The sequence below is a fragment of the Macrotis lagotis genome, chromosome 5 (genome assembly GCF_037893015.1).
Source record: "Macrotis lagotis isolate mMagLag1 chromosome 5, bilby.v1.9.chrom.fasta, whole genome shotgun sequence".
Classification (NCBI taxonomy): Eukaryota; Metazoa; Chordata; class Mammalia; order Peramelemorphia; family Peramelidae; genus Macrotis; species Macrotis lagotis.
In genome coordinates, this window is record NC_133662.1 from 264,240,689 (window position 1) to 264,248,250 (window position 7,562).

The following is a 7,562-nucleotide window of genomic DNA, read 5'->3' on the forward strand; positions in this document are numbered from 1 at the left end:
ACAATGGTTCCCCCCCCCTTTGTAAAGCTTTAAAAAAATGTTAGTCTTGCTTTTTTGGAGTAATGCTTGTGCTAAAATATTAATAAAGAAATTTTAATGCACCATTGGAGGACATTTGTCAAGGGTGAAAATGTGAGCTGGGAAAACCCCACAAGACTAAGGTTCCCTCTTAGTTATACTAATAGCAGCTTAATATCTGAATGGTAGGAGTGGGGAATCCCATTGAGGCCTGTCCTGGTCCGACTCCATCTGGAGAAGGGTGCTGAGATGAGGCTCCCCACTCAAAGGGACACCAATGAGCCCCACCAAATTTAGAGGAACATGAATAAGATGGGGGGGGTCTAGACATGTCAGTGGAAAATGATGGAAGCCTGAAAAAGATAAGTTCGAGGAGGTATTATAGGGGTTGTCTCCAGAAGGATGACTCATTTAATTCTGTGTAGCTCTCAGCAGAATGAGGGAAAAATAAGGTTGTGTGGGGGTGGATTTTGGCTTAAGGTAAGGAACTTTCCAACAATTAGAATGATTAAGAGATGAGTGGGCACAGCCAGAGATTGGGAGGGCCTGAGCACGTGTCCAGGATATGGTGGAGGAGACTCTTGCAGGATGGCGCCTCAAATAGAGGGCTGAATTTGGATCTTAAAACTCTTCCTGTGCCACTTGCTGTTTGATGTTAGGCTAATTACCTAAATTCTTTGGGCTGGAGAGAAGGGAAGGATACATTGGGTACTGTAGGTGATACAAAAATAAAATCCATAAAATTGTACTAAAAATGAACAAATACTTTGGGGCATCCCCTCATGACATGAACTCAGATGATGTCTTGAGGACTCTTTATTTTCATGGGAGTCCTCACTTTGAATACCTGGGAGCTCTCATTGGGAAGACCTGTGTATGCCGTCCAAAGTGATGGTTTTAGGATGGCATTAGAGACACACTGCTTTGGGATCCAAGGGAACCACTTTCTGGCTCCCTCTTTTTCTTATGAAAGCCACAGAATATATCCAAGGTTTCTCCCTCTTGCATTCTTTTTGAGAAGACAGTCGTTTGGCTTGATTTCTGACCAGGTTTTGATTAATCAAGACAGCAATTAAAATAGTTGAGCAAAAGTAAATAGTAAAGAAAACAAGAGTCCACAGTCCTTGGACACTGGGCTCACAGTTTAAAGTCTGGAAATTATTCTTCGGCTGCTTCTCTTCATCTGTATATATCAGGAGAGCTAACATGTTCAAGTCCTGAAATGCCCACATTTTTCCGCTAAGGTTTTCTTTGGCTCCTGCTGCTGCTTCCTGCATCTCCTCTCATTACCTCCTCAAGCATTTCAATTTAATCAGACTTCAATAACACTGGGAAACCTACGATGGAAAAATCTCTTACTTTATATAGTTTCTAAATATACCCTTTACTCTCCGCACTCCTGCTCTACAGGATCGGTAAACAAACCAGACTCTGGTCTACTTGATAGCTATTATATAGCTATTTAAAGTTATCATATAGTTATTTTTTTTTGTAAGGCAAATGGGGTTAAGTGGCTTGCCCAAGGCCACACAGCTAGGTCATTATTAAGTGTCTGAAGCCAGATTTGAACTCAGGTCCTCCTGACTCCAGGGCTGGTGCTCTATCCACTGCGCCACCTAGTCACCTCCATATAGTTATTTAATGACAGCCTCAGCTTAGGGGGCACCTGAGCCAGAAAGACTTCAAATCTAGGGAAGCCACAGCTTACCCAAGGTGATGCTTTTGGATGGCTGGAGAGATGAAGCCTGATCAAATCTTGAGGGTAGCATGAGGAGTAAGGGAAAAGGAAGCTAACTATAGTAAACTATAGTAACTATAGTAAAGAAACCAAGCAACTTTTCTCCCTTCTGTATTGTCCTTTTTTGTTTGTAGTATGATAAATTCTCACTGTGAGGACCAGTAATAGATATGGGGTGCTTTGCCAACTTCAAAGCACAATAGAGATGCTAGCGGTCTTCTCTATGTGTGATATAGCTACCTATTTACAAATATTCCTTCAGCTAGAAGTGCAATACTTACTCTTCTTTCAATACAGTAAGCAGCTCATAATTATGTCATATGCATCATTTTCCACAGATTCACTTATATCAAAAGGATCTATCTTGGGGCAGCTAGGTGGCCCAGTGGATAGAGCACCAGCCCTGGAGTCAGGAGGCCCTGAGTTCAAATCTGACCTCAGACACTTAATAATGACCTAGCTGTGTGGTCTTGGGCAAGCCACTTAACCCCATTGCCTTGCTAAAAATAAAAAAAAAACAAACAAAAGCAAAAAACACACCTAAAGAAAAAGAATCTTATTCAGCTTCAGTTCCAGTTTATTTATCAAACAAGTAAAACTGTCCTTTTCCCTGTATAGGGGTTAGACTAACAGTTTAATTTGCTTCCAAACTCCTGCTATGGACATCTCTAGTGTCCAATGGCATCATATAAGTAATGGGAATTTTAGAAACCGTGAACTACAATTTTTATTGCTCTATGTCATATATTCCAAATGTGTGGTGATCCAAGATTTGTGCCTAAAGAGTATCACACAGAATATCATCCTCATAAGAACATTCGTTTTTGTAAAATAGGATGACCACCCTCTTTTTTGGAGAGCCAAATCTAGTTATAGCTCCCTTGACCATTTCATGAATTCGCATAATATGAGCAATGATTATACACTCTCCTATGGCTATGTATTATAGGGGACCAAATAGCATGTGATAATGCAGCTAATTTCCTCCATTAATATAGGTTTACAATAATCAGAGTAAAATCTCTGTTTGTCTGAATTTCCAGATGCCTCCCCCATCCTCTACTCAATCTTGTTCTTGTTTAGGGTTTGCTTGGAAATCAGATCCAGCACCCATGAGAAGTTAATCCTTTCAGTTCTGATATTCAAAAGTCCCCGATTAAACTGCACAAAACAAAGTAGGCAATTTTGTGTTTAGAAGTTCTGTTTACCTAAAATGAAAAGGCCTTGGGACAAGCTGGCCTCACACACTGTGCTCGCTGGGGAGAAGCGGGCAGCTGATCCGGAGCATCCCATGTGTTCTCCAAAGGATAACAAACATCTATTTTCAAGTCTAGTTTCTGGCAAGATTATTGATACTTTTGCTTGCTTTATATTTCGGGTGCTATTACTGAATGAAATAAAAGAGACAGGAGCAATTTTTTTCATGAATCTCTAAAAGTCAAAGACATTGTAGAATTTGTAGGAAAATATCAATCTGGACTTAATATCTCCTGTCCATGTTGAAATATTTGGCAATATGGTTCATTGGACTTTAATGTTTAAGTTGCAGTTGTGAGGCTTGAGCCCTAATTTCAGTTCTGCCACTTACTACCCATTTGACATTTAACTCTCCTGAATCTGGTTTCTTTATCTATTAAAATGAGATTCAATCAGACAAGGTCTTTTTGAGTTCAAGATTTGAGTTGGGGATTCTATCATTTACATCATAGTCTGTTCAAATGGTCAAATTCTACACGCACACCTCCCAAACCTGATGCAATTATTAAAAAAAAAGCCTAAAGGATTACAGATCTAGAGATAGAAGGGGGGCATTTTGTGAGAAACTCAGTTTTTGTTTTTATGAGGTTGGAACTAAGAAGAATCCACGAGAGGACAAAATTCAGTTGTTATTGTGAGAGAACTGAGTTTAACTTTTGTAAGTAGACATCCCAGAGAGAATTCTGGAGAGACTTGGATTACCATCCTGAGAGAATTATCATCCTGTTTCCAAGGCTGAGTTGGGGGCAGGAGTCAGAAGAAAAATTTGTTCTCTTTCCCCTGCTGTTAAAGAGCACAGAAGTGACTCTGTGAATTTTTCTTACTGCTGACACATTACAAATAGTTATGATTTGCTATTATAAAATAACACAAGCCATAACACTGGTGTTGTCTAAACATAAAAGACTAGGAATTCTGAGACAGGGAAAGGAGTATAAGGTCTAGGTCAGCTGGAATGAGGACAGGGATCTAATCAAGAAATAGTTTTCATTTTTATTAATTCAAAGGAAAATACCTTCTTGTTTGCCTAAGAATATATTGAAAATTAATAGGGAAATGATTAATAGGAAAAGGAGGTGAGCATTCAAGTGGTTTTCAACTATATTACATGTCTGTCAGTCATTCCATACCATTGAGTATCTATATTTTTTTGACATGTAGAAATCATAGAATAGAAATAATGACTCTAAATTGATTGTATAAACAAAAGCTACAAAAATCTGAATGAAAGATTAAGCTTTTCATAGCACTGCATGAATGTGACTGGGGTGATATGATCAGTATCTGAAGGGCTTTCATGATCTGACCGGTTTGGTTTCTGATTCAGTAATTGAAGCTGCAGAGGCAAATAGGAAGTCCTGAATCCCCCAAGGTACTGAATTTCATACTGAAGAATCCCAAAAAAGTTGATAGTGGGTACCTAGTTCCTGGTATTCATGGACAGTGGTTTGATTTGGTTTTCTAGGCAAAACCAGCCCAGTTATAGGGCAGGGACCTTAGGTTTGAAAAACTGGTCTGGCCTATTTGGAGGAGGTGTTGCAGAACTGAAAACTCAACTCATTCCCCCCATATTGAGAAGGTCCCAGGGGAGCAGATGAGACCCTGCTCCACATCCCTTCCAGCAATCTACCCCAGATGTCTTTCCATCTGCTCTAATACTGAATCACTTCTCCCTACCTCAAACACTCCACAGAATAGACAGGAAAATAGCATCCATTACTGAGGAAGTGAACCTACTCAGTTTTAGATTCCCACCCTGGTTCAAACTTTCTGTTAGTGAATGGAATGGGCTGCAAATTCGATAGCCTTGCTGCTTGCTGGGTACTTCACTTCCCTAACCATTATCTGCTCCAGCCAACTTTTCAGTCATCCTTTTCCACACACATCCCTTACAATTCTAATTTCTGTCTTCTCAGTTGTACCTGGCTAATAGGTGCTTAATACAGGTTTGTTAGATTGCTTCAGCCTGAATCAAGGAGGACTCTACAGAAGGCCTAATCCACTGTTTCCCAAGTCAGTCCCCTCCTCTTTTGACAATTCTGATCTTTAGGAATTATTTCCTCATTGTGAACAAAAATGTATCTCAATGCGTCCCATCCCATAGCTCAGAGTTTTGACCTAGGGCAAGCAGAACAGTTTAATGTCTCTTTGTTTGTCTTTTTACTGTACTCAAAAAAATCACAGAACTCTGAAATTTCAAGATGCCTTTTAATGTAGAACAGAATGCCACTGACTGTCCATGAGTTTTAAATCTGTTATTGCTCAAAGATCAATTTTTGTCTTTTTAAGGGTTTTAGACCATCACTGGCTGTCTCCAATCATCTCTTAGCTGTAGATGACAATAAGCTTCTTTTTTGTTTTTTTAAGTTTTTAGTTTTTGCAAGGCAAATGGGGTTAAGTGACTTGCCCAAGGCCACACGGCTAGGTGATTTTTAAATGTCTGAGGCTGGGTTTGAACTCAGGTCCTCCTGACTCCAGGGCCTGTGCTCTATCCACTGTACCGCCTAGCTGTCCCCCTAGATTCTGGGGGATCAGCTAGGCGGTACAGTGGATAGAGTACCAGCCCTGGAGTCAGGAGGACCTGAGTTCAAACCCAACCTCAGACATTTAAAAATTACCTAGCTGTGTGGCCTTGGGCAAGTCACTTAACCCCACTGCCTGGCCAAAAAAAAAAAAGACTTTAAAAACCATTCTGGGAATACTTGCTACTTGTGTGGATTGTCTCTCCTGGCTGTTGTTTTCCTCTAAGTTCACACCATATTCCTCAGCTTTGTTCACCTGGAAATGATAGACAATGTCATTTGACAGAATCTTCTCTGATGATGCTCCCATGCAATTGCCCTCTATTAGACACAAGTCTTTGGTCCCAAAGCTGGTCTTGTCACTAATGGAATGGAAGGAAAATATTTTTTTAAATCATAAACCATTTTGTTGAGAAATAAGTTCAAATACTCATGTCCACAAATATAAAATAAGGAAGGTTTGGCCAAATAGCAGTTCATCTGAAAAAAAGATCCATGGATTTTAATTATCTGGATGCTAAATCTAAGTAAAGCATAAGATGTGGCATCCAATGGGACTTATTAGGTGATATTTCATCATGCACAGCACTGAACAAGTGCACAATGTGAAAGAACATAAGCCTGCCCTGATCCAACCACAGAGGCACTCTTTGTACAATTTGGGGAACAACATCGTGGATAGGGCATGGAGACCATCCAAAGGGAGTGTGCTTTCATCATGGTGCAAGATAGCATCCATGAGTCAGTGAAAGTAAACAGAATCATTTAACCTGAAGGAGCCTTTCTCCATTTCCACTGGGCAGAGGATAACCTGAGTGTAGGGCAATCTCACTGAGGAACTTCCATGACTAATACTGACTTGACTCTTGCCCTGGGAGGTTGGCAGCTTCCCCAGAAGGTGTCTGACTCAGAACTTGATCTCAGGATTTCTGTCCTCCAAGGTCAGGCTTCTATGTACTGTGATCCCTCTGGCAGAATCTTTAAAGGGGACAGAAGAGCTGTTTTTAATTATTGCAAAGGTACAAGTTGCAAAGAAGGCCATTTAGGCTTTAAAGTAAAATGTTCTAACAATTAAAGCTTTTCAAAGGTGGAATGAAATATGCTTCTGGGAAGCAGTGGATTTCTTCTCATTGCACGACTTAAAGAAAAGCTGGATGCTTATTTCTCAGCTATGCTGTGGGGTACGTAGTTGATCAAGAATGGATTGCAGGGGCAGCTAGGTGGCACAGTGGATAGAGCACCAGCCCTGGAGTCAGGAGGACCTGAGTTCAAATCTGGCCTCAGACACTTAATAATTACCTACTTGTGTGGCCTTGGGCAAGCTACTTAACCCCATTTGCCTTGCAAAAACATTAAAAAAAAAAGCATGGATTGGACTAGAAGGTCAATGAGATTCTGTCTAACTCTGATCTGTTATGATTCTTTGAAATATTTAAAGTAAAAGAAGTCTCAATTATGGAGAATTTATATATTTATCTTTTCAAGTAAGGGAAGCAATAATGGAAAATTCTGATAAAAAAATAAAAGGAAAATAATTTCAGTCATATTAAAAAATTAAAAATAATCCATTTAAAAATATTTAGAGAAAAGACAGAAACATAATTTGTTGTGAGACTAAAGTTCCAAATGCTTCTCCCCTTTCCAACCAATCCAAATTTTGTAATCTGCATAAGCAAGAGGGGTATACATGATGAAAGGTCGAAAGCAGTCACTGACTACAAGATCTGGATGAAAATAGCTAAAAGAAGATCAAATCAAGACTGAGAACCACAATGACAAAAGAGAGTAGCGGAGACAACGCCTACAGAAAGTTGCCAAGACCTGATATCCAATGACGACCAGTTCTAGACAAGAAGGTGATGACATCATCTGAAAACCTCTACAGCTTTGCAGCAATGGCGGCCTAAAGTTAGATGAACTGGCAAAGAGGAGATTAAAATATTCCAGTTTGGTGATAATAGTTTCCTTAGGAAACTCCAGGAAATCATAAAGAAAGCAATTGAGACAATTAGTAACTTAAGTAGTAG